Source organism: Mus musculus, chromosome 13 (assembly GCF_000001635.26).
Source record: "Mus musculus strain C57BL/6J chromosome 13, GRCm38.p6 C57BL/6J".
Taxonomy (NCBI): domain Eukaryota; kingdom Metazoa; phylum Chordata; class Mammalia; order Rodentia; family Muridae; genus Mus; species Mus musculus.
In genome coordinates, this window is record NC_000079.6 from 80,759,761 (window position 1) to 80,780,600 (window position 20,840).

The following is a 20,840-nucleotide window of genomic DNA, read 5'->3' on the forward strand; positions in this document are numbered from 1 at the left end:
AGGTGGCCCCATTGCTTGACCAGAGTGGGGAGGCATGCCTAACCTCTAAATATGGCCTCTACAGGTTCTTCTTCCCCTTTGTGGGGTATTTCAGCAAATGTCATCCCTGTGGGGTCCTGGAAGGCCCTTGCTTTTCTGGCATCTGGGACTTTCTGGTTGCTACCCCCAGTTCCCCATCCCCCATTGCTACACACCTCTGTTCAATTTCTTCACCCTTTGTACATCTCCTCTACCTCATCCCATACCTGATTCTGCCCCTCTTTTTCTGCTACCCCTCCTCTCTTCCTTCCAAGTCCTCCCATTGCAACTTCCCTTATATTGTTCCCCCTTCTAAGTAGGACTGAAACATCCAATCTTTGGTCTTCCTTCCCTCTTGAACTTCATATGCTCCATGAGTTGTATCATGGGTATTCCATGCTCTTTGCCTAATATCCAGTTATCAGTGGATACATACCATGTGTATTCTTTTGTGACTGAGTTACCTCACTCAGGATAATATTTTCTACCACCATCCATTTGCCAGCAAATTTCCTGAAGTCATTTTTAGTAGATGAGTAGTACTCCATTGTGTAAATGTACCACAATTTCTGTATCCATTCCTCTGTTAAGGGACATCTGGGTTGTTTCCAGCTTCTTGCTGTTATAAATATGGCTGCTATGAATATAGTGGAGCATGTGTCCTCATTACATGTTGGAGCATCTTCTGGGTATATGCCCAGGAGTGATATAGCTGGGTCCTCAGGTCAAATTTTCTAAGGAACCAACCGGACTGACTTCCAGAGTGGTTGTATAAGCTTGCAATCCCACCAGCAATGGAGGAGTGTTCTTCTTTCTCCTCACCGGAATCTGCTGTTATCTGAGTTTTTTATCTTAGCCATTCTGACTAGTGTAAGGTGGAATCTCAGGGTTGTTTTGATTTGCATTTCCCTGATAACTAAGGATGTTGAACATTTCTTTAGGTGTTTCCTGGCCATTCAAGTTTCCTCAGTTGAGAATTCTCTGTTTAGCTCTGTTCCCCATTTTTTTGATAGAGTTATTTGATTCTCTGTAGTCTAACTTCTTGAGTTCTCTGTATATATTGGGTATTAGCCCTCTATCAGATGTATGATTGGTACTCTAAAATAGTGTCTGTCTTTGTCATTGAGGTGTAATTCCTGTATACAGCAAAATTCTGGGTCTTGTTTATGTATCATCCTGTCTGTTATTCTATGTCTTTTTATTGGAATATTTAGTCCATTGATGTTAAGATTATATTAAGGAAAAGATTGTTGATTCCTCTTATTTTTGTTGTTAGAGATAGAATTATGTTTGTGTGGCTATCTTCTTTTGGGTTTGTTGAAAGATTACTTTCTTAGCTTTTCTAGGGTGCAGTTTCCCTCCTTGTGTTGGAGTTTTCCATCTATTATCCTTTGCAGGGCTAGATTTGAGGAGAAATATTATGCAAATTTGGTTTTGTCATGGAATACTTTGATTTCTCCATCTATGGTAATCGAGAGTTTTGCTGGGAATAGTATCCTGGGCTTGCATTGTGCTCTCTTAGGGTTTGTATGACATCTGCCCAGGATCTTCTATCTTTCATTGTCTACGGTGAGAAGTCTGGTACAATTCGGATAGGTCTGCCTGTATATGATAATTGACGTTTTTCCCTTACTGCTATTAATATTCCTTCATTGTTTTGTCCATTTGGTGTTTTGACTATTATGTGATGGCAGGAATTTCTTGTCTAGTCCAAACTATTTGGAGTTCTGTAGGCTTCTTGTATATTCATGGGCATCTCTTCCTTGAGGTTAGGGAAGTTTTCTTCTATAATCTTGTTGAATATATTTACTGGAAGTTAAGAATCTTCACTCTCAGATTGTTGTTCCACCTATAGGGCGGCAGACCCCTTTAGCTCCTTGGGTACTTTCTCTAGCTCCTCCATTGGGGGCTCTGTGTTCTATCCAATAGCTGACTGTGAGCATACACTTCTGTGTTTGCCAGGCCCCGGCATAGCCTCACAAGAGACAGCTATATCAGGGTCCTTTCAGCAAAATCTTGCTGGTGTATGCAATGGTGTCAGCGTTTGGAGGCTGATTATGGGATGGATCCCTGGGTATGGCAGTCTCTAGATGGTCCACCCCTGGAAATCATGCCTCTAGCTGGATATGTATCAGAAGATGGCCTAATCAGACAACATTGGAAAGAGAGTCCCCTTGGTCTTACAAACTTTATATGCCTCAGTACGGGGGAATGCTAGGGCCAAGAAGAGGGAGTGGGTGGACAGGGGATTGAGGGGAGGGTCTGGGGGACTTTGGGATAGCATTTGAAATGTAAATGAAGAAAATACCTAATTTAAAAAAATAAATTAAAAAAAGAATCTTCGCTCTCTTCTATACCTATTATTCTTAGATTTGCTCTTCGCATTCTGTCCTGGATTTTCTGGATGTTTTAGGTTAGAAGCTTTTTGCATTTTCATTTTCTTTGACTGTTGTGTCAACGTTTTCTATGGTATCTTCTGTACCTGAGATTCTCTCTTCTGTCTCTTGTATTCTGTTGGCAATGCTCACATCTACAACTCCTGACCTCTTTCCTAGGTTTTCTATTTACAGAATTGTCTCCCTTTGTGATTTCTTTATTCTTTCTACTTCCATTTTTAGATCCTGGATGGTTTTGTTAAATTCCTTCACCTGTTTGGTTGTGTTTTCCTGTAATTCTTTAAGGAAACTTTGTTTTTCCTCTTTAAGGACTTCTACATGTTTACCTGTGTTCACCTGTATTTCTTTAAGGAAGTTACATATGTCCTTCTTAAAGTCCTCTATCATCATCATCAGATGTGATTTTATTAAACCAAAGTCTTGCTTTTCCAATGTGTTGGGGTATCCAGTACTTGCTGTGGTGGGAGGACTGGGTTCTAATGATGCCAAGTAGCCTTGGTTTCTGTTGCTTTTGTTCTTGCACTTGTCTCTAGCCATCTGCTTATCTGTGGTGTTAGCTGGTCTTGCTGTCTCTGACTGTGGATTGTCCCTCCTATGGGTCAGCACTCCTGGGAGAACAGCTCTCTATGGACAGGATTTGGGTATGCAGAGCTGTGGCATATGTTTAGCTCTGGGGCGCAGACAGAAACTAGAAGAATCTTGTCCCTGGCTATTCCTTCATTCCTGTGTTCTGATGGCTCTGGGTAGGTCCTTCTTGGGCCAGAAACTAGGACAGAAGTGTTGGTCTCACCTGTGCTCTCAGGTGTGTCAACACTCCTGGGAGACCAGCTCTCTCCCAGTGGGATTAGGGTATGGAGAACTGTGACACAGAGTCAGTTCCAGGTGCAGATGGAAACCAGAAGACTCTCTCTCTTTTTTTTAAATGCTGTGTTTAAACTCATCTCTAAGATTTCACTGAGTACGGGTGTTCTTACCAGTGTCATTATAGAACCAAGTATAGGTCTCAAGACTTGTAATCCTAGCATTGGGGGCCTATATAGAAAAACCACAAGTTCAAATCCAGCTTGGGAAATATAATGAGAACCTAAATTAAAACAAAAGCCTCATAAGATTCTGCATTGTTAGTAATCCATTGTTTGTACTAGCCTTGTATATTAGTCAAAGGAACAGAAATGCTAGAATGACTGTACTACAAAAGAGGTTCTATCAGATTCCCTGTGTGCCATGGGCTGGATAGTTCAGCAAAGGCTGTTGGTATACTAGAGAGAACCTGTTATCTGCTCATTCAGAGAGCCTTAAAACTCAGCAGTCCCAACCTAGTACTGAAGCTAAAGTATTCCTGGAGAGTCACCGGTCTTCAGTCCATGCTTGAAGGTCAAAGAAACCAAGCTCTGATGTCAGCAAAGGGCATTCAATGGAAGCAGAGGCAAGTAGGAAATTAATCAATGTGGGAAGGTCAGAATAAGCCCTGTTTGTCTCTCAGATGTCTTCATATCTGGGCCATTAATAGAAACTGCTGCCCAATTCAAAGAAGGTACCTTCTTCTTAAGTTAACCCTCCTAGAAAAATCCTTACAGATCCAATCAGCAATATATCTCTTGGGTGTTTTTAAAGCCAATATAGTTGTAAACCAAGCCCATCCCTTGTCTATCTTTTTTAAAGTTAGATAGCAAGATAAACTGCATTTTCCCTTTTAAAAGCTATCATTTGTCTATTTCTCATTAAAAGTACAGAATGACATTAACTTAGTCACAAAATCTCTCACTAAGTTCATGTGATTCAGTAATTCACAGTGCTAGACACAGGTTGTCCCAGCACAGAAGAAAAATACACATAGAGTGGGAAGGAGTTGACACCTTTCAATTCTTACTTCATGATGTTTGCACTGAGTCTGTCACTGTAAGTTGACTAAATATAGTGAAATAACCGCCATTCACAGATTTAAACTGCACACATAGAAAAATAATGCACCAATTCACATTGTTACAGAAATTAGATGATTAATTATAACTCTCAAGCTCCTTACATGTTTGGCACTTTCATTAGAAACTGGGGTGAAGAATGGATGTTCTAAATTTGGTTTTGCCCATGAAACCCTCTTCCTCCACACAAATATGGCAGTATGGACAGCAGTTCTGTGTTAAACATATTCATGTTAGTCATCTTATTTGGTTGGGTTTTTTTCCTCTTGTTTGTTAATTTAAATAATGCTTTGCTAATTTTTTGAGAATTTCATACAATGTAATTTCATCCTATTCATCCCTTCCCCAGCCCCTCTCCGGTCTACCCCAGCCTCCCATTCTACCAAAGGTGTTGTCCTCTAGCTTTTAACCCATCAATTTCAACCTGTGTTGTCCAAATACTTGTTAATTGGCCTTGCCATGAATGGGATTCACCCACTAAGGGTCACATCCATAAAGAAAACTTACTTTCCCACTCCTAGCAATTGCCAATCAGCAATAGCTCCTCATGTAGCCCACTTCTTGTTAACATTCTGGGAATTTGTCAAGTTTGAGGTCTTGGGCATGCTGTCACCTTCATGGGTTCATATGTGTAACGTCCAAGTTCATGAGCATTCAGAGAGATCATCGCAAATCTGGATTATTGAAGCATAAAGACATTCTCTTTTTAACTTTTACCAGGTTTGATGTTTTACAATGTCACACATGTACAGCATGCATTCTCATTATTATCACCCACTACTACTCCCCTCTGTCTTTACAAGTTCTTTTCAACATTCATGGCTTGTTGTTGATTTTGTGGAGTTGTGCTGTATGGTCCATTGAGTTTATCCAGAAACATCTGTGTGGCATGTGTTTGCAACTCTTTGCTAGAGTCTAGTTGGCTCCTCAGAAAAGAAGTAACTGAAGCAATATTACCCCCCACCCACCCAGAATTCATCACTAACCAAGAATTCATCAGGGAGAAGTAAAAGTTCTATAAGTTCCTCCTGGATCCATGATTGACTATTGATACCTATTTAGAACTGTTAAAGATAGTTACCAATGTTTTGACCAGTAAGCACAAAAATAATTTTAAAAATCTAAGATTTCAGTACATTTTATAACTGAGTTAAGGTTTTTCCAAATTTACAGTTATTTCACATAGTACAGGAGCTTCCAGCCTGTGTTAGCCTGGATATAAGCCAATACTATGCCAAGTTCACATATCAAGAGCTGCTGAGGTGAGCTGGTTTCCCATGATAATGAAAGAAGTGTATGAGAATCCAGCCACTTGTCAGCTGAGTGTGTAATCATACTGCTCTGGTTCTAGCAGTGTGATACTCTGCCATAGACTATGAATGTGAAAATTAGTGGAAGAAAGAATAAGAAAATTTTTGGGGGGGACTTTATATATGAGTTAAGAATGCAAATAAAAAATAAAGAGAAATATAGTATAAATAAATTAGAGTAATATTCTAAATCATTGAGAAGAAAATAAATTCAAATGATAGAATAATGACAAAAGTAGAGTGTGGAGCTTCCTTGGAATAGATATTAGAGATGGTTCAAAGAAATGGCATGTATGCCATTGTGAATATGATGAGTCAGGCCTCTGTGGTATGCAAAAGAGAAGGTCTTAATCCATCAGTCTCTGGGCATATTGGAAAAACTACCAAAGTCACAGGCAGAAGAAAATGGGACCAACAAAGTCTATGTCATCAAGAGATAATTTTTTTAATAAAACAGACAAAAGACAATCAATGACTTTCATATCCACAAGACTTAGAAGATAGCCACATGGTCATTATTAGCTAATATTAAACAAACACAGTTATGTTTATAAGGCAACAAAGAATATGAGCACTTGTACTTCACACTTAAATAGTATTCTAGAACTGATTTAAGTAACTAAAATTGTTAAGTGATTTGTGTGTGTGTGTCTCTCTCTGTGTGTGTCTGTGTGTGAGTGTGTGTGTGTGTGTGTGTGTGTGTGTGTGTGTGTGTACTTAGGACTGTGATTGGATCTAAGTAGACCATGCAAGATACTAAAGATCTCACAAAATTTACAACTTAATGAAAAACAAAAACAAAACAGGATCTACTCCTTGAAATTGAAAGTTTGAGAGAAAACAAGATAAATGTCAAATAACAAGAGACAGATGATATCTCAAATTCAGAGAAGATAGATGAGCAGCAAATAATATTAATCTGAGAAGAGTACATTTTACTTGAAATTCTGAAATGAACATCAAAAACTTCTTTGAGGGATGCTAGAAAAATGTCAAATCAAGAAGCTCCATGTGAAGGAAAGAAACAGGAAAGGGACAAAGGGGGTCATTGTTTCCACCAATCATATGTCCATTAAGAAACCCCCATGATATCTGCACACCAGTGAGCATTAAATGATATCAGTGGGATATTCTGCTCTACTGAAGAAAGAGGAGGACATGAAGTTAGGAGAGAACTATATTAGAAAGTCTGAAGGTTGTAGGGAGAAATGGGGATAAATTTGATTAAAATATATTATGTACATGCATGAAAAGTTTTTTATAGTTTCTTCACATTATTTTAAGTTAAACAACATGTCACACATGATAAAAAGAAGACAAAGGATATCAGTACCTGCCTCTTAGACTTGACCTTGCTGTTATGGTACCACTAACTTCACCCGCATTTTCTCAGAAAGATACTGAAGATAAGAAACAATTTTCATTTTAAACACAAAATATCCTTATTTTTTTATCTCCCATAATTTTGTTTTAAAACTATTCCTTACATTTTTCTTAATCTTGTTCAAAAATATTGTTTGGAGTATGAAGACGAACATCCTTCTCACATCTTTGTTACAAAAGTTTTTTTTTTATTATTTTTTATTTTTTTTAATTTTATTTATTTTTTTATTACATATTTTCCTCAACTACATTTCCAATGCTATCCCAAAAGTCCCCCATACCCTTCCCCCCCACTTCCCTACCCACTCATTCCCATTTTTTTTGGCCCTGGCGTTCCCCTGTACTGGGGCATATACAGTTTGCGTGTCCAATAGGCCTCTCTTTCCAGTGACGGCCGACTAAGCCATCTTTTGATACATATGCAGCTAGAGACAAAAGTTATTTTTAAATTATTTAGCCATGTCTGAATCTTTTCAGCTCCGTGTATTCCTTAGGTCCACTTTCTGCTTGCCCTGTTACTGCTCGTGACATAAGACCATCCTTTCTCTCTAGCCTTTACCAGGGTTTCTCTAATGTGCTCCTCACTTTTGTTCAAGCTCTTAACAATGGACCACTCAAGGTTCTTCCAATCAAGTGAACGATCTCTGTGCTGATGATATCAACTTTATCGTTATTCTCTTTATTCTACATCTTCAATTTTGGTTTTATAAAAACGTCTTATTCTGTAACTCAAGCTGACCTGAAGTCATAGAAATCCATCTGTCTCGGTATGCTGAATACTGGGATTACAAGAAGGAGTCACTATGCCAAGATTTCTCAAGACTCTCCTGGCTTCTATAACCTAGTATCAAAACCAATGCCTTATAATTGATGTTTTCTCATGGGGAGATGTCCAGTTTGAGAAAGAAAAATCTATAACAGAAATCATTCAGAAAGTAAGAGCCTTTATGAAAATGTGGGGAAGAGGATTTACTGTGGGAATTAGATTTTATGTAATAATTTATACTTCTTCCTCTTTTTCCATGGTTTGTCTTGCTAGTTCACCTTCCTATAAAACATCCTTTCTCCACCAAAGTAATAAATAATATTAAAAATTTAGATATAGTTCCTGTGGCTTTCATTTTGAGAAGGAGGTTGTGGCTTACTCCCTTAGTTAATTTTACATTGCTGTAAGGGACCATGATCAATGTAATTTATAAAATAAAATGTTTAATTGGAACTTATCGTTTTAGAGGGTAAGTCCATGACCATCGTGATTGGGAGCATGACAGTAAGCAGGCAGGCATGGTGCTAGAGCCATAACTGAGAGCTTTACATCTTGATTCATATGCACAGGGCAGAGAGAGATAACTGAGAATAGCATGGGCTTTGTAAACTTCAGAGCCACACAGACATACAATAGTACACCCCAAACAAAGCCACATCTCACTATCCTTACTAAACAGTTCCACAACTGGAAATCACCATGCATACCATGATTTCACTTCAAGCTTTGAAAGTATCTCTAAATTGGGCCTGTGATTATATCTCTGTTGTAGAGTGCTTGCTTAAAATGAAAGGTCCTGTTTTCAATATCAGCACCACATAAGGAGGGAAAACATAAATAAAATGTCTGACAGTAAAGGTAGAAACCTGGTAACACCTTCCAGGAGTTAATAATGTATGCAACCTTAGTGCTATTAGAACTTATTTTCGTCTAGGATAACAAGAGCTGAAGGGACTAATTTTAACTTCCTTCCAAATGAATGAATGACTGTGTTAACAGTGTTTTGTTAAATGAAACACTTATTACCAGATAAATATCACATATTAAATCCTTTGCATACTAGCTTGAGCATTCTACATTACTCTTGTGGTACTATAATAATGTCAAGGCAAACATGATACATTACTCAGGAAGCAGAAGCAGGACAGGGAAACTCTAATTTATGCACAGAACTAAAACGATAGTATTTTCTGATAGTTTTTATTTTTAATGCTGTATATAATATCTACATAGATAAATAATTCTCTCTGTTCATCTTTCCTACCTTTTGAGTAACTCTTTGGGGCTCATGTTTTAATGTCTGATTCATATAATCCAGCTTATTTTTAAATGTTTATACTGGTGATAATTGGAATTCAATTACATATATGTATTAATTTGGTACAATTAATATTTTATACTATTAACTCATGCTTTCAAGATTATAACATGCTTCAAACTGTCTAATAGGCTTCGATAGATTTTATGATGTTCCTCCCATAAATACAGCTTCCTTCTGTATAAGTTTATATCTAATGATTTATAGCTTTCCTATTACTTTAGAGATGGGATCTCACCATGTAGTCCTCTGCTCCTCTAGTGCTGGGAATAAAGGTATGTGACACCTCTTAATGTTACTAAAGACTAAGTAAGCCAAATGAAAAGTTTGGAGATGGTTTCTGGATAATGGCAGGATCCACAAACAAGTATTCACTTTGAATCAAAGTGAGGAGCTGAGTATTGGATCACCACATTGATGAAGGCAAGATCATAGGCTAGTCTCAGTTTGTGGTCAGTTATAACATCAGCACTGAAAAGTAGGAGTGTCATAGCAAGATCATAGTGACTAACAGACAAAAAAATGAGAATCTAGAACATGGAATATTTTTTAAGTAGATTACAGAAAAATGTTGTTTGCATGGTTCAATGGCTTAAAATACTAACTGGAAGCAAAGGCAGGAAAATTGAATGTGACATTTATAAGCACTCTTTGCTCACAGTTTACCCTGTTTCTTTCATGATCTGCTTCTGTCTGAGGTTATAAATAGCACTGGCAGTGAAAGAAATTCTCCACTCATCTTCACTCAGCTTCATCATTTTTTATCTCATCCAGAAAAGTAAAAATGCAACCATTGTCATTGGGAACAGTCTGTAATTAAGGTTCAGAGGTTAAAAGCTTTTGTTTTCTTTTAGAGGACCAGAGTTCATGTCTAAGCACCTACATCGGGTGGATCACACCTGGTGTCATTCACGCTTCAAAGAATCTGATGCCCTACTGTGGCCTCCACGGGCATCCTCACAAATGTGTGCATGCACATAAGAGAATAAATATGAATACATAATAAAATAACTCATCTAAGCTACAAGTTAAATTCAGTGAAACAGCACTGGGATGACATTTGCAAGGTCATTTGCTTTATACATAAAAGTGAAAGAAAAATAAGAAAGGAGAGGGGAAGAAAAATTAATCTTCTAAAACAATAGCAATATTCAAACTAGAAAGATCCTAATTCTTGTTCTGATAGCTATAACTATTGTGTCTAACTTCCAAGTACATTTAACAATGGACAATGAACATCTTATCAGTTTCAGTCAAGTTAATTTTGTATACTTCATAGCATCAGAATTTTATTTTCTATTATAACATTTTACTGATTGAAGAAATTTGGGAGGCCAAGGCCTTGGATGTATAAGTTCTACTTGATTTTGGGATGTTAATAATGCTTAGGACTGAAGTGCTCTGACTCCCAGGCTCAGAGTGACTATCTAAGGTGGGAACAGCCAGGAGCACACAGAGCACAGAAGTGGTGAGCAGCTGTGACTCTTCCACAGCCCTCTGTGCACATGTGTTGCGGGCCTTCCAGCGGCTTGCATGCAACATTGAATGGCTGAAGCGGCAGACTCGGGCTGAAAGAGAGGGAACTAGATGGATGAGAGAAAGAACAGAGCTAAGACAAGATCCTGATCAAAGCTCAATTTTAATATTTGGAAACACGGGGTTATAAAGAAGGGGGAGGGGCCCATTCCCACCAAATCATCTTTGGAGTCTAGCTGCAGGTGACCACGTGAATACTCTGGAACAGATAGGCGGCAAGTAGCAACAGTGGGAGTGGCAGAACAATAAGGTGGCAGACTCTACACCCCCCCACACACACCCCGCCCCCCCCCCCCGTGATCTCCTAGTGATAACTAACAGTCAAGCCTGTTCAGCCAGATTTCAGGCTGGGGGGAGGGGGGGGGGTAGGTTACACACAGGTACTGCCAAGGGAGAGCTGGTCTGCCAGGAGTTCTGACACAGGGGCCCACAGGAGGAATAAGCTCAAGCCACAGACAGCAAAACCAACTAACACCAGAAATATCCAGATGACAAAGGCAAGCACAAGAACCTTACCAACAGAAACCAAGGCTACTTGGCATCATCAGAACCAAGTTCTCACACAACAGCAAGTCCTAGACACCACCAACATACTGGAAAATTAAGACTTGAATTTAAAATCACACTTCATGATGCTGGTAGTGGACATCAAGATGGACATAAATAACTCCCTTAAAAAATATAGGAGAACACAGGTAAACAGGTAGAAGCTCTTAAAGAGGGAACACAAAAATTCCTAGAAGAATTATAGGAAAACACAAACAAACAGATGAAAGAATCGAACAAAAGCATCCAGGATCCAAAAATGGAAGTAGAAACAATAAAAAAAAATCACAAAGGAAGACAACTCTGGAGATAGAAAACCTAGGAAAGAGATCAGGAGTCATAGATACCAGCATCTCCAACAGAATACAAGAAATAGAAGAGAGAATCTCAGGTACAGACGATACCATAGAAAACATTGAAACAACAGTCAAAGAAAATGTAAAATGCAAAAATCTCCTAACCCAAAACATCCAGAAAATCCAGGACACAATGAAAAGACCAAACCTAAGGATAATAGGTATAGAAGAGAGTGAAGATTCCCAACTTAAAGGGCCAGTAAATATCTTCAACGCTAACCTAAAGAGATGCCCATGAACATACAAGTAGCCTACAGAACTCCAAATAGTTTGAACCAGAAAAGAAATTCTTCCCATCACATAATAGTCAAAACACCAAATGCACAAAACAAGGAATATTAATAGCAGTAAGGGAAAAAGGTCAAGTAACATATAAAGGCAGACCTATCAGAATTACAGCTGATTTCTAACCAGAGACTATGAAAGCCAGAAGATCCTGGGCCGATGTTATACAAACCATAAAAGAACACAAATGCAAGCCCAGGCTACTATACCCAACAAAACTCTCTCAATTACTATAAATGGAGAAATGAAAGTATTACATGACAAAAACCAAATTTACATAATATCTTTCCAAAAATCCAGCCCTTCAAAGGATAATAAATGGAAAACTACAACACAAGGAGGGAAACTACAACATAGAAATAGCAAGTAAATAATGATTTTTTTAACAAGCCAAAGGGAAGACAGCCACATAAACATAATTTCACCTCTAACAAGAAAAATAACAGGAAGCAACACTTTTCCTTAATCACTTTTCCTTAATATCACTTAGGATCAATGGACTCAATTCCATAATAAAAAGACATAGACTAACAGACTGGATATGAAAAAAGAACCCAATATTTTGCTGCATACATGAAACCCACCTCAGTGACAAAGACAGACACTACCTCAGAGTAAAAGACTGGAAAATAATTTTTCAAGCAAATGGTTCCAAGAAATAAGATGGAGTAACCATTCTAATAGTGAATAAAGTTGACTTTCAACCTAAAGTTATCAAAAAAAAATAATAATAATAAGGACAAACAGTTCATATTCATCAAAGATAAAAATCTACCTAGATTAACTCTCAATTTTAAACATCTATGCTCCAAATGCAAAAGCACCCACATTCATAAAAGAAACTTTGCTAAAGCTCAAAGCACACATTGCATTTCACACAATAATAATGGGAGACTTCAACACCCTACTCATTAATGGACAGATCATGGAAACAGAAACTAAACAGAGACACAATGAAACTAACAGAAGTTATGAAGGAAATGGATTTAACAGATATCTATAGAATATTTTATCCTTAAACAAAAAAATTATACCTTCTTCTCAGCACCTCATGGTACCTTCTCCAAAACTGACTATATAATTGGTCACAAAACAGGCCTCAGCAGATACAAGAAGATTGAAATAATACCAGGCATCCTATCAGATCATCACGGACTAAGGCTGGTCTTCAATAACAACAAAAATAGTAAAAGCCTACATATACATGGAAGCTGAAGAACACTCTACTTAATGATAACTTGGTTGAGGAAGAAATAAAGAAAGAAATTAAAGACTTTTTTAGAACTTAATGAAAATGAAGGTAAAACATACCCAAACTTATGGGACACAATGAAAGAAATCCTAAGGAAAACTCATATCACTGAGGGCCTCCAAAAAGAAAGTGGGAAGATCATACACTTGCAGCTTGAGAGCATAACTGAAAGCTCTAGAACAAAAAAAAGAAAAAAAGAAAAAGAAAATAGACCCAAGAGGAGTAGAAGGCAGAGAATAATCAAACTCAGGGCTGAAATCAACAACATAGAAAAAAGCAAACAAACAAAACTATACAAAGAATCAACCAAACCAGGAGCTGGTTCTCTGAGAAAATCAATAAAATAGATAAACCCTTAGCCAGACTAACCAGAGGGCACATACACAGTATCCAAATCAATAAAATCAAAAATGAAAATGGAGACATAACAACATAAACTGAGGAAATCCAAAAAATCATATGATCCTACTACAAAAACCTATACTCAACAAAACTGGAAAATCGGAATGAAATGGACAACTTTCTAGACAGATATCAAATACCAACTTAAATCAAGATCAGATAAATAATCTAAACAGTCCCATAACCCCTAAAGAAATAGAAGCAGTCGTTAATAATCTCTCAACCAAAAAAGTTCAGCACCAGAAGGGTTTAGTGCAGAGATCCATCAGACCTTCAAAGAAAACCTAATACCAATATACTTCAAACTTTTTCACAATATAGAAACAGAAGGAACAGTACCCAGTTTGTTCTATGAAGCCATAATTACTCTGATACTTAAACCACACAAAGACCCAACAAAGGAAGAGAACTTCCCACCAATTACTCAATAAAATTCTCACAAACCAAATCCAAGAACACATCAAAACGATCATCCATCATGATCAAGTAGGCTTCATCCCAAGGAGGCAGGGTTGGTTCAATATAGAGAAATCCATCAACATAACTCAAAGGAAAAAAATAAAACACACAAGATCATTTCATTAGATGCAGAGAAAGGATTTATCAATATCCACCACCTTTTTATGATAAAAGTTTTGGGAAGATCAGGAATTCAAGGCCCATATCTAAACACAGTAAAAACAATATACAGCAAGCCAGTAGACAACATCAAACTAAATGGAGAGAAACTTGAAGCAATCCCACTAAAATCAGGGAATAGACAAGGCTATCCACTCTCTCCCTACCTCTTCAATATAGTACTCAAAGTCCTAGCCAGAGCAATTCGACAACAAAAGGATGTCAAAGAGTTACAAATTGGAAAGCAAGAAGTCAAAGAATCACTATTTGCAAATGATATGATAGTATATTTAAGTGAACCCCAAAATTCCACCAGAGAACTCCTAAAGCTGATAAACAACTTCAGCAAAGTGACTGAACATAAAATTAACTTAAACAAATCAGTGTCCTTCTTATACTCAAAGGATAAACAGGTTGAGAAAGAAATTAGAGAAACAACAACTTTTGCAATAGTCGCAAATAAATAGAAAATATCTTGGTGTAACTCTAACGAAGCAAGTGAAAGATCTGTATGATAAGAACTTCAAGTCTCTGAAGAAAGAGATCAAAGAAGATCTCAGAAGGTTGAAAGATCTCCCATGCTCATGGGTTGGTAGGATTAATGTAGTAAAAATGGCCATCTTCCCAAAAACAATCTACAGATTCAACGTAATCTCCATCAAAATACCAACTCAATTCTTCATCGAGTTAGAAAGAGCAATTTCCAAATTCATGTGGAATAACAAAAACCCAGGATATTGAAAAATATTCTCAACAATAAATTAACTTTTGGGGAAATCACCATCCCTGACCCCAAGCTGTACAACGGAGCAATTGTGATAAAAAAAAAAAAACTGCATGGTATTGGTACAGCAACAGACAGGTAGATCAATGGAATAGAATTGAAGACCCAGAAATGAACCCACACACCTACGGTCACTTGATCTTTGACAAGTGAGCTAACATCATCCAGTGTAAAAAGACAGCATTTTCAACAAATGGTGCTGGTTCAACTGGCAATTAGCTTGTAGAAGAATGTGAATTGATCCATTCATATCTCCTTGTACAAAGCTCAAGTCCAAGTGGATCAAGGACCTCCACATAAAACCAGACACACAAAAACTAATAAAAAAGAAAGTAGGGAAGAGCCTCAAGCACATGGGCACAGGGGACAATTTCCTGAACAGAAACACCAATAGCGTATGCTCTAAGACCAAGAATTGACAAATGAGACCTCATAAGATTGCAAAACTTCTGTAAGGCAAAGGACTCTGTCAATAGGACAAAATGGCAATCAACAGATTGGAAAAAGATATTTATCAACCTTATGTCCGATAGAGGACTAAATCCAATATATTCAAAGAACACAAGAAGTTAGACTGCAGAGAAGCAAATAACCCTATTAATAAATGGGGTACAGAGCTGAACAAAGAATTCTCAACTGAGGAATACTGAATGGCTGAGAAGCACCTAAAGAAATGTTCAACATCCTTAATCATCAGGGAAATGCAAATCAAAACATCCCTGAGATTCCACCTCACACCAGTCAGAATGGCGAAGATCAAAAATCAGGTGACAACAGATTTTGGTGAGGGTGTGAAGAAAGAGGAACAGTCCTCTATTGCTGGTGGGATTGCAAGCTGGTACAACCACTCTGGAAATCAGTTTGGCGGTTCCTCAGAAAACTGGACATAGTACTACCTGAGGAACCAGCTATACCACTCCTGAGCATATACCCAGAAGATGCTCCAACATGTAACAAGGACACATGCTCCACTATTTTCATAGCAGCCTTATTTATAATAGCCAGAAGCTGGAAAGAACACAGATGTCCTTCAACAGGAATGGATACAGAAAATGTTGTATATTTACACAATGGAATACTACTCAGCTATTAAAAACAATGAGTTCATGAAATTCTTAGGCAAATGGATGGAACTAGAAAATATCCTGAGTGAGGTAACCCAGTCACAAAAAAACACACACATGGTATGCACTCACTGATAAATGCATATTAGCCCAGATGTTCAGAATACTCAAGATACAATTCACAGACTACATGAAGCTCAAGAAGAAGGAAGATCAAAGTGTGGATACTTAGGTCCTTCTTAGAAGGGAGATCAAAACACCCATTGGAGTAGGTACAGAGACAAAGTGTGGTGCAGAAACTGAAGAAAAGGCCATCCAGTTAGAGCCCCACCTGTGGATCCATCCATATATAGTTAACAAACCCAGACACTATTGTGAATGCCAACAAGTGCTTGCTGACAGGAGCCTGGTATAGCTGTCTCCTGGGAGGCTCTGCCAGTGCCTGACAAATACAGAAGTGGGTGCTCACAGCCATCCATTGGACTGAGCACATGGTCCCCAATGAAGGAGCTAGAGAAAGTACCCAAAGAGCTGAAGGGGTTTGCAGCTCCATAGGAGGAACAACAATATGAACCAACCAGTACCCTCAGAGCTCCTGGAACTAATCCACCAACCAAAGAGTACACATGGAGAGACTCATGGCTCCAGCTACATATGTAGCAGAGGATGACCTTGTGGGACATCAATGAGAGGAGAGCGCTCGGTCCTGTGAAGGATAGATGTCCCAGTGTAGGGGAATGCCAGGAAAGGGAAGTGGGAGTGGGTGGGTTTATTAAGCAGGAGGAGGGGGATGGAATATGTGGGTTTTCAGAAGGGAAATGAGGAATGGGGATAACATTTGAAAGGCAATAAAAAATAAAATAAAATAATAAAAAGAAAAAGAGAAAAAAGAATGCTTAGGCTCAAAGGGAGGAACCTTCGATGAGATGCCCAACAGTGGAAAAAGGTCATTTGTAGAGTCCACCTCCAGTAGAAAGACAAGGCATCAAGTGGAGGGATGTGGTTGCCATGCTACAGTCAAAAACCTCTGACCCAGAATTGTTCCTGTCTAAAAGAACAGCAGGGATAAAAATGGACAAGATACCACATGAAAGGAGTTCCAGTGACTGGCCCAAATTGGGATCTAGCTCAAGGGGAGGCTCTAAGGCCTGACAACTATTACTGATACTGTTTTGTGGTTACAGACAGGACCCTAGCTTGGATGCCCTCCGAGAAGACCAACAAGCAGCTGAAAGAGTCAGACACAGATATTTACACCCAACCAATGGACAGAAGCCAGAGACTCCTGTGGTTGAATTAGGAAAAGGCTGGAAGAAGCTGAGGAGGAGGGCGATCCCATAGGAAGACCAGCATTCTCAACTAACTCAGACCTGCAAGATCTCCCAGACACTGAGTCACTAACCAGGAAGCATATATTAGCCAATATGAGGCCTGCATCACACAGCAGATGGCAGCCTGGTATGGCCTCAGTGAGAGAAGATGCATCTAACCCTTGAGAGACTTGAAGCCCCAGAGAGTGGGGAGGCTTGCTGGAGTGTTGTGGGGGGTGGGGACATCCTTTTGGAATTGGGGCAGGAGGAATGGAATGAGGAACTGTTGGAGGGGGAGCCAGGAGGAGGGATAATGACTGGACTATAAAACAAAGATTAAAGATAATTAATAATAATTAATAATAAAAGAATGTCTCCAGTAAATTTAATACTCAACAAAACTGTATTTAAAAGAAATTAAAGTTGCATCTGAATCCAAGTCTGTGAGTCATGATGTCAGATAAAGTTGTGTATATGTATACCTTTTGCAGTTGGGGACCATGTTGATGTCCATGGCCTGTGCTGCAGCAGAGGCCCATGTTGATGTTTGTAGTCTGTTTAAAACCTGAGACCACATGGAAATTCGTGATGTGTGCTGTTATCAGAAACCATGTGGACGTCCATGATCTGTGCTCCCACTTACTGTAAACAACAAGGCAGCTACTTTGCACTTGCATCTATGACTGCAGACTCATAGTTGAGAAAAGGGGACACAAAAGGCTTCAGTGATGAGAACTACCCCTATCCAACCCCACATCCAAAAAGAAATTAACATCCTAGACAGGAAGCCATCCAAGAGAACTCTTAAAATTAGTGATAAGGACTCTGAAATGTGGCTTTCCTTAGTTGAGAGCTTCTGGAAGAATGCAGGTGGAAAGAGACTCAATTGTCTTTAAGGGTCTGGCTACTGGGAGTTTGACCATGCTCCAGTGAGTATATGGGCAACACAAATTTGACTTGTGATGTTTCTTTCTTCTGCTGCTTTTTTTTTTTTTGAGGGGGAATCACAAGAGCAAGTGGACTGGGAGGCACTAGGAAAGTGAGTGTGATTGAGGCACATGATGTGAAATTCCCAAATAATCAGTAAAAATATTATGAAAAAATAAAATGGATAACTGTATTTGTGTGTGTGTGTGTGTGTGTGTGTGTGTGTGTGTGTGTGTGTGTGTGTGTGTGTGTGTGTTTTGTGGGGTATCCACCAGAGAAGAATACTCAAACATGGGTTTAGAAAGTCTTTATTAGCTCTTATCTGGTTAGTAACTACACTGGGCATTCAGAATCCCAATGTAGCCCGTGTAGCCCTGAGCCTTTCTCAGGGTGAGCTTTTAAGCACAAAAACCATGATCTGAGTCGATAGACTTTAGTTAACAAGAACAGTTAGCCAGAAGCAAAACGACAGAAGCCAAAAAGCAGAGTTAGTACATTTTGAGATGTACTAACTACGGACTTGGATGGATTAGGCTTTTGTTTTAGTTGTGGTGGTGGTAGTTTAGTGGTGGAGTTTTTCACGTGCTGTTTTATAACCTAAGTGGTACTTCCATCATGGAGTCAGTTGTGCTGAAAGGTCTGGGAGCCTACAAAGGTCTGTGGCTCTTGTGTGTGTGTGTATGTGTGTGTGTGTGTGTGTGTGTGTGTGTGTGTGTGTGTGTGTACATGTGCCCAGGCCAGAAGAAGGAATCAGATCTATTAAAGCTGGGATTACAAGCAGATGTGAGCCACCCTATGCTGGTGCTTCAGAGTCAGCTCCTGTCCTCTAGAAATGCTGTGAATCACCAGCTCATTACTTCAGCTCCAAAAAAATCTCTTCCAAAAACTGAGAGCATGGAGGTAGTCAACTACAGCTTTACATATGATATTTTCTATAATGTGAGATATGTTCTTATTTAGCTCTTGATTTTATAGATGAACCTGCACACACACACACACACACACACACACACACACACACACCACTATTATAATTCTTAATGCTCATTTCTTATAGATAATGGATTTAAATAGGTCTTATGGTAGCTTTATTTTAAAAATAAAAACTGTCACTCATTACAGCCTTTGATTACTTTGAAACAGAAAATATTCCACAATAGATAAAGATGGTGATAAAATCTCAAATATATAACTAACCCATACAGTAAGAACAGCAACTTGCCCTAGCCTTTTTCAGGAAAATAAAATAAAATAAAAAGTAAAGAGGAGCTTGACCATCTATCCATGCCTTTGCCTCTTCAGATTGAATGTCCCTAAGATGTTAGACTGGCTTCACTCTCATAGCACTGCCCTTGCCCCAATGCTGGGAGCTACCCACTATCGCTGAATCCCTTGTGGGTAAAGGCAGTTTCCACATGTGTGTCCACCAACTGGAAGTACAGAAACACCAGCTCTTCTCTCTCTCTCTTTACAGCATACCCTCAAAACCAGTCAAGTGTTATTCCAGGCACGGAGAGATGGCTCTGTTCTTCATAGGATCTAGGTTTGGTTTCCAACACCCACATGACAGCTCATAACTGTCTGTCACTCCACAGATGTGGAGTGATGTGCTCTTCTGGCCCCTGTGGTCACCAGGATACATGTGGTATATAGATATACATGCAGGCCAAACACCCATACACATAAAATAAAAAAATAATTTAAAAAACAAGTTAAATTTTAAAAGTATGCTAGTGTTTTCAATCAGTTTCTTCTTTCTATTCACATGTAGATTAGTTCATAAATGATGTTTTATTGCATTGTAATATTCAAATTTTATATCAAATTACTTAATTTGGGAAAGACCTCTATTTGACAATCCTACAGGAGGGTATGCCAAAGTCATTTTCCTTTAACCTAAAGATACTGCCTAAATTGAAAGTTGTTAAGGGGGTTTTATACTTATCAATTTAACTAACATTTACACGCCTGCGAGAAGCATCTTTTATGTCAATGTTTAATTCACACTTCAGTAGGCACTAATGATAAGTACATTACCTTATCATCTTCTAGCAGTTAGGTACATTTGTGACACGCATCATCAAATTAAATAGATAAGTAATGTTCAATGCTACTGCAATAAAAAAATTATTGTGGTAATTACCAATGTTGAAAGTGAAAAGTTTTAATCAAATTGCTTTCTTGACTTCCTATATTTTCATTAAAAATGACTGAGAAATTGCAGAGAAGTGTGCTGCTTTCTCACTCAATGCAAATCTAATTATATTTTACTACAATTAATAACTACTACACTTAGCATTTTAAAATCAGAATAAATATATTCTCTCTTTGTCACACTTGCCTGTTGTTTCTTACTAATGTTTGACAACAAAGAATGGATGCTTACTTGGGTAAGCCATTTGCAATTCCTAGGGGTACCACTGACTTCAGAGCTGATACTTGAAGAGAGTTCAAGCTCCCTGCAGTACTAATGCTGTGGCTGTTAACAGATTCCAAAAGGTGCCATTCATTTTATGGTGGCTCACAGTGTAACCTCAGATCAGTCCTCTTTTCCTTCAGCCCTCCATTGATTTGATAATACAAATTTCCTTCTGGCCTCTCAATAAAATTGGATTTTCAGAAACAAATAGTTTTTGTTGAATGGTAC